The sequence below is a fragment of the Gavialis gangeticus genome, unplaced genomic scaffold (assembly GCF_001723915.1).
Source record: "Gavialis gangeticus isolate Ggan-Ray unplaced genomic scaffold, GavGan_comp1, whole genome shotgun sequence".
NCBI lineage: Eukaryota > Metazoa > Chordata > Crocodylia > Gavialidae > Gavialis > Gavialis gangeticus.
In genome coordinates, this window is record NW_017728997.1 from 17,242,204 (window position 1) to 17,251,439 (window position 9,236).

Here is a 9,236-nt window from a genome sequence, read left to right on the forward strand (position 1 = left end):
AAAAAAAAAAAAAAAAAAAAAAAAAAAAAAAAAAAAGTGGATGGTGAAGTTGTGCAGTTAGAATTTGTTGCAAGGACCGATAGTGTACATACCCACTACCCTTCACCAAAGTATTTTAAATCCTCACTTGACTGAAATACCATCATGGATTGTGTTGTGGATTTTGATGGATAACAGCTGCTGTTGCCCTTCGTGTCTGAATTCCTCTTCTCAGTCTGTTTAGCTTTGTCCTGATCCTTTAGCCCTTCCAGAATTAGAATTTAGCAGGATTTTTTTTTTTCTGAGTAAAGCTGAGAGAACATAACTTTCTTTCGAAGAAGGGAAAAAAAAATCTTGCTTTGATTGCATGCACAAAGTATGGAGAGAACGGATAAGGAATTACCTCTGCCTGGGAGCTAGCCACAATTTTACTCTCTTTTCTTCTAATGGGGAAGTTAAAAATAGAAGCTATCAAACGGGAGCAGCCTGACCTGGCTCGCGTAGACGTGTCAGGAGGTATTGTGTTTCCCCAAGACGTGATGACGCCAAGAAATTCACCTGGGATGGCGTGCGGTGGACTAGTACCTTAAAGGTCCAGCTGGCCCTACTCATGTGCGCAAGGTCACCGAGAAAGTCACCGGAGGTGGTGGCCCAAATCCTGTTTCTGTGCTCAGCCCGCTAGCTCATTGTTGGTCAGTTTGCCCTGTGTGTCCCACACTCCATAAAGCAAGTGTAGTTTCCTGGGGCTGCCGGAATGTCATCTCTAAAAGAAACAGTTAAAAGGCTTGAATTCAGATGGGCTAATGCTTTAAAGTGCATTTTCTTACTGAGCACATGTCCTATATCATAGAAAGAGAATTAAAAATGACTCATGGTGCACTGTCCAGCCAGAGTGCTGTATAGCCCCCAGCCATACTGCTCCCATGCCGATCCCGTAGGAAAAGGTCCTTGTCTGTGCTTCACTGTGAAGGAAAAGTGCACTTCTCATTTGGGGAGCTGCAGTGTCATCTGAATTTTTATGTTCAGATGGTAGGTAGCCATTAAAATCAGATGATAGGTTCTGGGCTCTTAATAAGGAGTAAAGAATGTCAGTGTTAGGGTTTTTTTTAACCACTAAGTAGAAAATATAAAAATGATTTGGAGAAGGGAAGAGAGAGAGGGTTATGGCTGATTTCTCAGCACCCAACAATGACAATTGCAGAGGAAAATACCAAATATCTATCTATCTATCTATCTAGATACAGATATCTATAAAAGCAGCAGCTTTTTCTGTCTTCATCTTCAGTTGGCTGTTGGTTAGGATAAGGATAGCGTTCAGTGTGAGGAACCTACCTGTGCATATATAGCATTGCATTAAGTGGTAGGTCTTTACCAAAGAAGATTCTGATGCTTCCATATACTGAAGAACATTTTGATCAAATGAGCCTAAAAAAATAAAATTAAAATAAAAAAAAAACAACCTGACCACGTAGAACATGATCCACTAAATAAAGGTTCTTGATTTTATTTATTTTTTTGGTAACAATTCCTTAGTAGCTAATCTTGTTCTTTATTTTACTGATATAATTTTAGAAATATCACAGATGTCACCAGAACTATGCATTGGTGAAAGGCTTTTTGTTGGACTAAAAAGTACAAAGTTCTGAGTGAGTAATAAAGTGTGTAGATTTTTTCCTGTATTCTATCGCATACAATAAACAGTGAGCCAACTCACCATGGGTGTGCAGCTTTTCTGCTTGATTTATTGTCCATTTAATTTAATTCACTAAAGGTGACCTTTTTATATTTTACTACAGAGACAAAGTTGGAACTTGGCTGACTCCTTTTACCCACAGTTTTGTTGCAGCTTTCAGTGCTCAGATCATTGTGCCTGTCTCTCTACAATCAGAATTACGAATAGTGGCTGCAGCTCACGCTGGTGTCCTTTCCCAAGCATACTTGCACTCTGTCTGCGGTGTGACCAGCAGTTGAGATAACACTGGTTTCTGAACCTAGACTGGTTGAACTGTTGTTGGCCATGATAAAGGTCCTTCTAGAGACTTGGCTTGGTGCAATGGGTGGTCAGAACACAGAGTGGAAGGGCACATTTTCTTATTTTTAAGTCTTGGTTCTGTGTTGATGTTGCTGTATCTAAGGCTACATGCAATATTCATTCACAGCCCTGAGGAATGGGTAAGATGGACCTGTATTTCTCCAGGAGGAGTGGTTCTGTAGGAGACATAATTTCATGTTGAGCTTTCTTTCCAGGAGAGAGAAGAAAAGCTTGCCATTAGGATAGGCCCCTCAAGGCTTGGTCTGTCTGGTGTTGGGTGGAAGATTGCTAGAAGCATGATGTTTCCTTTTGTTTAAGGCCAGTTGTATTTTTGGGGGGAAGCAGGGAGAGAGGGCACTCGTTTTCACTTTAAGTGATAAGAATTACTTCCTTTTAACTGGGGTACATGAAAGAGGCAGGGAAGACTTCATGCATTCCTTCCCCATCCCTTATGCCTCGCTGTATAAGCCAGTCTTTAATGCATGGGACTGGGGAAGAAACATTGTGTGCAAAGGCTATCCCAGAGCAGGGTTTTTGCACCTTTCTCTGGAACCAGTAGCTGTCAGATGCTGGAGGTACTGGCGGTGAGGAGCACTCTTTCATCCTGCACGGTGAGTGTGGTGTTAGATAAAGATAGTAAGTCGAGTCCAGTTCACCAGAAAACTGCCCTCTGCAAATAGTACTAAACTACTGTACACAAATTGTTACCCTTTTTACACATGATGGGGACAGAGTGTAGTAATTTTGGCCCATGTCCAGGTCTAATTAGGATTCGTGCTCAGTCTAATTGGAGTTGTTTGAATTTTCCAGTAGAAGTTTGGCGCTTGTTGCTGGGTGAATACAGGTCACATCTTGTGTCTTTGCATATTAATGTAGATTCTGAAAAGGTGTCTGGTTTTCACAGCAATAAATTTTAATGACTTCTGTTTGTACAGCATTAGCAAACATCTGGTGTTATCAAAACTTGTAGACAAAGTGAGTTTGCTGGGGGAGAAGATTGTCTTTTTCTACTTAAAATGATCTCAAAGAACTGTTCCCATGTAGACAACCCTCTTAAGTCCGAGCAGATCTTTTTTGCAACAATCTTAACTCCTTTGTGTGATTTCTTAGAACATAACTCTAATAATTCATTTTTTATTCACAGTTTTCATTAATTGTTTGGGTAACATGACTCTGGCTTGTACAACGCAGGCTTTTCTTTTGTAGAAGTAGTTTGAATGCTGTGTTGTATTTTCCTAACTTTTTTGAAATATCGCATATGTTTATGCATTACCACAGTGCAGTATGACTTGCCAAATCAACTTAGGAATGTGCATTTGTATACATAATCCTCCCTTCTTGTGTATCTGTGACAGTCAACTACATCCAGACTTGGAAAGAAACCCAAGGTAAAATCTCATAAATCTGTTCCACTCTGTTGTATCCACATCATCCATCTATGGAATAAATATCTTCCAATTGCTCCCTTAGGGTGGAGTTTAAATCTTGTTCACATTCCTTGTATTGCTGGAGATTTGTGGTGGTAGTCCTTAATTATTCCGAGTCCTTTTGTGCGAGCTCTGTCTCTGCTGTTAATCTTTGTGCGGATCAGTTCAGAATCTTCTTACTATTTAACAACAGTTAAGATAGCAATTAATTATGCAAGTAATATTTTCTGATTCATGGTTCCCTAACAGGCAGTTTAAAAAGTGTATGTGGTCCCACATGCACAGAACGTAGCTGATCCTGGAGAATCCAGCTGGTTTTAATTCCCCACCCCTCCCAAGGATTACTGAGCAAGTTTACATGATGGGTCTAAGGTTTTTAAAAGGCATGGAGAGGTTTCAAAGAGAGCCTGATCCTCTTTTTGGTGTCCAGGATGGTGTGTGGGCAGGGCTGGAGGGTGAGCAAGCAGGGGTGTAGAAGTGGAGGTTTCGTGTCTGTAAGTGGAAGCTCCCCTATGGGGCACGGTTGGTGGGGAAGTGGTTGCAGCCACTCCGCTGGGTGGCATCTCCATTTTAAAGCTATTAAGAGTCCTCCAGGGAGGTGATTACTCAAGAGCACAGACAAAAAGGTACGTTTGGAGCTGTTTGAGAAGGGGGACATTTCACAAGGAGAGCTGCTGATCAGGAGCGCACAGCACTTGCAAGGTTTGAGCGGTTATGCATTCACAAGCTGAGAGCAAATTGAACGTAGCAAAGCTACTACATTTAACCCCAGATGAAGCAGTGCGAAAGTTGCAGCTGTTTGCTATACCTGTATTTTTCCCAGCTTGTGCGTACGTAATTGCTGTTGTGTACTTGGCTCCCCTTTTGAAATGGCTCCAAATGTACGATACGTTTGTCCATACCCAGAGGAGGTACTCAGTTATGTAGGTGCCCTTTTCTATTAGGAGTGGAGGACAGTGGGCACATATTGCCAGTTTGACCCCCAAAGGGGAAGGAATTTGCTCGTACTTCGACTCTTATTTCTTTCCCACCTCGGCAAGTCTTCTCCCTTCTGTGAATAAAAGATCAAGTAATGGTATATGGATTTGAAACAACAGCTTCACAGACTGGCGAGTTTGGGAATATGTTGCTCTTTGGGTGCATTATGAACACTGCAAATGGAGGCCCAATGCAGCGTATACGTGTTACGGAAACAAGATTCAGACCAGGAGTATTATTTTATTTTGAATTCTGCAACTTTTGTCCCAAATATTAGGTGTATACTTTACTATTCATATAACAGAAGCAGGTAACTTTTAATTACATACCGACCCACTATTTTTCAAAGCTGTTTTTTTGTAATGTTGACATTGAAACAATGCATAAATTCAGTATGAAACAGGAAGTCATATTGACTTAGTGTTTTGTGACTAACCAGACTGATGGTGCTATATGAGACCTTTAATATACTAATTCAACAATTATGCTTGATCATAATCAGTGAAGTATGCCACCTTTTAATTTCAGGAATAGGATTGGTTAAATCATTTAAAGGTTCATTTCTGTAGACAGTGATATGTACGTCCTGTGTGGTTAGTCACAATAAATTAATATAATTTGCCAGGCATTTCCAATATCTAACATAAAAAAGCAGCAGCCTTGAATATTGTAACCCAGGAAATAAATTAGATTTTCAGAGTTTGCATAGAGGCAGCCACTATACCATACAATCAAACTTACACGGTAAGTCAAAAACAAAACAAAACACTTTGCTCTAAGTGGACTTAAGCTTTCAGACTTTGCACAGTGAATTGATGGAAATAAACCAAGGAGAAGCTTGTAATACTGAGTTTTTATAGCTTTATAATAGTGCCTTTGAAAATGATTGTGTACCGTCTGGCTAACTCATGGAGAAAAAATGTATGTTTTTCGGGTGTTTAATAATCATTGCTAGAATAGAGTGGACTGTTGTAGCAATTCTGCTGACAATTATTAGTGAAGTTGGAGCAAGATACAACACTATTTGTGAGTTATCATTTTGTGTGTGGTTTTAGAGCTGTGTTCTGGATGGGTTATTGTATCATACCCATCAGTGTGACATTTAAGCGTCTTTGGAAGTTAAAACAATACACAAAATGGCTAATGACCATTGCACACAGCTTTCTTTCTACTCTTTCCCTAGATGGAAGATTTGCCTTTTTTTCTAGTGTTTGTTTTTTAAATTGAAAAGATAAATTGCGATAATGTTTCTTTATGCTATTCTGTCTGAAAGGTTGAACAAGTGAGTGTTGCAATTGGAAGCAAATGTGTTGTGCATCCTGCCCTTACAGAAGTAAACTCCCCAGGTTTTCCACGGTCTTGGAAGCTTAGCCCTTTGCTCGTGCTGGGCTGCACGCTGGTCCAGTTGAAATCAGTGGGAGTTATGCCACTCCCTTCACTGACTCCAAAATTTCACCCTGAATGATTTAATCCAAAGAGAATTAATTTTGGTATTCGGAGGAGCAGAGCTGCTGAAGGCAAGCGACCTCCCAGCAGATGAGGCTGTATCTTAGGTAACCTGAGATTCTCAATGTAGTCAAAGCTCGGGATTTCTGTTCCATGGGAAATTCTGATATTTCAAAACTTGTTTTCATTCTTAATTGGAATAAAATCGGGAAGCTGTGAAAATTCATCCTACGCACAATTCCTTTGAGATCAGTTGAAATATTTTGTTTCTATAAAATTGAAATATTTCATTTGATTCTGACTTTTAAAAAGTTTTCCAAACTTACAAAGTAAAAGAACTTCAACATGTCTCTTCATTTGAAATCAAAATGCTCCCTTCCAAGATAGAAAATTATCTTTAATGCAATTGTTTCCCCCCCCACATTGTTTTTCCTAAAATGACATTTTTGCTGAAATTAACATATTCCTCAGAATGATTTGATTTCAACAGAATAGCTTTTCAGTGGAAGAACTTCACTTAGATAATTTTCAACTGTTTCTGCTCAATCCTGCAAGGTCAGGAGCATTGTGATTCCTGATACAGGAAGGTACTTATCCATTAGCCAGCTACCTAACCTCAAGTGAACAAGTACTTGCATCGTTTTGCTGGACCAAGCGATGGATCGCTAACCTCTGGCAGCTCTAAATTAATAAGAGAAAAAAAGACCGTGCTGAAAACCCCAATCCGCAGACTGGTGATTAGCACCGTGTGGCTGTGGGCTGATGAAGGATTGATGTTCCCCCTGCAATGCTGTTGGCTAATAACTTACTCTTGCTTAGGGTCATTTTTTTAACATTAGTTTCTCCTTCGTATAAACATAGATGCTTTTCAAAACACCAATGAAGGGAGAGACCTGTCTCTTGTTTCTCCAACATTTAGTGAATGGTGCGGTTCTAAGAGACGATGCACTGAGAGTGTGCTGAAGAATGCTGCCTTTCTCAAATAACATCCTTTTTATATTGAAATGTGGTTGTTAATAATTATCATGCCATTTTTTCCTTCCTGTGCAATATTCTGTGCATTCCTTTTTCGTTACCTTCCGTTTACCAGAGTTCATGTTGAAACATTGCAAAGCTGATGCTCACTTTACAAAAGAATATTTACAATTCTCAAGTACCAAATATGCATTACCATTGTCCACACTATTCTTCAGCCTATTCCTCTCAAAAATACTTGTTTTTTATTTATACAGCAGCTTTTATTCCTGTTGATTGAGAAATTCTGACACCTTTACATGTGTTATTTTTGCTGTCTGATATGTAAATTGTATAAATATATGAATTCTTTTTAATACAGACATACTTTATGTATTAATGAACATAGTGTAATAGACTTACTGACTTAAAAGGAACATGAAATGACAGCTTTTTTGTCTACTTGGGAGCAGGAATAAAGTAGATTTGTAGGCACTGACTACAGAATATTATTTGACTTGAGAGAGAAATAATACACACACACGTGTGTGTGTATGTATATATAGATATGTATATGTGTGTATATATGTGTGTGTGTGTGTGTGTGTGTATCTATCTATCTAACATTGCATTACATTGGCAGAGTGCACTAGAACTACTTCTGTTGGGGTATAATATTGTTATCTAATACATAGCATTACTATGAGGCTTTGCAGAAGCCCCCTGTTCCCCCCACGTTTTAAACCGAGCAAACTTGACATTATTAAGAAGGCACAATAAACATGTAACTGTACTGTGCCATTGGTAAAAAGAAAAAATAAAAAGCCTGTAAATCTCAAAGGCTCCTGGTAATGTCAACCTCCAGTTCTGTTACTCCTGTGTGAAGAGTAGACTGCAATTCATGTAAAAAAAAAGAAAAAAGAAAAAAAAAATTTTCCCTGCTGATTCTTTTCAGGTTTTTAAATGCTCCAATAGGGCTGAATTATTTATATTTATCTGGAAGTAGACCTACTGAGAGAGGGTGAGCAAGCAGAAAGGAGAATGGAAATTGATTCAAAAGTTGTTTGAGTGTTATCTTTGGTTTAATTGAAAGGGAAGAATGTTTGACAGGCTCAATTATCCTTCTGTCTCAATATCCTCTCAAATCCTTTCTGATAATTCCCATTGACTAGAATAACATCTACCTGTTGATCAACTACCTGCGGAGATCCTTTTCATGTCTGAGCCAGTAAGCTGATTTTCACCCAAAAGGAGATTTATACTTTTGAATCGAATCCATTTTCACACTTATCCTTGTCGTGAAGGCCCCAAGGGGCGCCGTTTGCCAAATTCCCCTCCTTTGGAGTGTCCCTGTGCACCTTGCAGAAGTGTCAAAGGAAACTGAGATGGGTACACGTTCTTTTAAAGCTGAGTATTTTTCATGCAGGGCTTTAAGGCATGGCAGGGCCACGTGTGCTTTGTCAGGGTGCACTACAGCCTGGGGAAAAGAGACCAGCGAGGCTCAGACATAAAGATAAGGGATATCTAAGAGCCCTAGTCTTTGGGCAAACGGCATAAATCGCTAATCTGCATTCAATGCCAAAATGATTGTTTTCCTAAAAATGTAATTGAAGCACTCCCCAAGGCTGGAAAGACAGCTGGGCGACCAATTCAGAAATGTATTTAGCTTTTAGTTACTGAGCTGTAATTGAATATAAAAAAATATCAAGCAGAATCCAGCAAACGAGAGGAGATTCTCCAGGCCCCCTCTAGTCGCTTCCTGCACAGAGCAGAAAAAAGAAGTATCACGAGAGTGAGAAGGCAGCCCTGTCTGTGGGCAAGTTAACAAATGCAAGTTAACAAACAGCTAAGCAGTTGGGTATTTTTGGAAAAGCAGCAGTACCTTCAGTAACAGTGTACGAAGGGAAGAGAAAAATCATTTTAAAAAGGCAAACTGCATGGTGGTTTTCATAATTTATCTGCAGTGCAGTATGTCTGTAGCTGGCTTGTTAGAGCTTGATTTTTATTGTAGATGCAACTTACATTAAGCCCATTTCGTTCAGAGAGTTCTTCAGATTTTGTATTGAGTACTTATACTGACAGATCTTGTCTATTGTTAGTGCTAAATTAAATTTCACTTTGACAGCTGACCACCAAGTCAGACTTCCAGGGACCATTTTGTTCTTTGAGCCAATGTGACATGGGGAAATTGTTTTATCTGCGAACATCATCTTTTGTAGATTTTCCCTACAAATATCTCTTAGCAGGCTTCAAGATTCCTGAGAAGAGTGCATTTTTTTATTCTCTCTTGACATTTTTTTTGCAGTGTGAAAGTTGTGAAGTGTTGAAAGCACAGATCTTGCTTGATTAATGTAGCCTTTGAGAATCTCAACTTCTTGGCAACAAGTCCCCGAAGATATTTCATCCCCCCCCCCCCCCCC

At 39.4% G+C, this 9,236-nt stretch overlaps 1 protein-coding gene across 12 annotated transcripts in view; it reads left to right on the top strand.

Annotated features, from left to right (window-relative positions):
* FHIT (fragile histidine triad) overlaps positions 1–9,236 on the top strand; it is an 899,923-nt gene that overhangs the window by 119,621 nt on the left and 771,066 nt on the right. The window contains exon 1 of one of the 12 annotated variants that reach the window (XM_019504843.1): positions 1,562–1,625. The exons of the other annotated variants lie outside the window; for them this stretch is intronic. The gene's annotated coding sequence lies outside the window, so the exon portion shown is untranslated. Of the gene's footprint in view, positions 1–1,561; positions 1,626–9,236 lie in introns of those variants that run through there. 12 annotated transcript variants of the gene reach the window in all.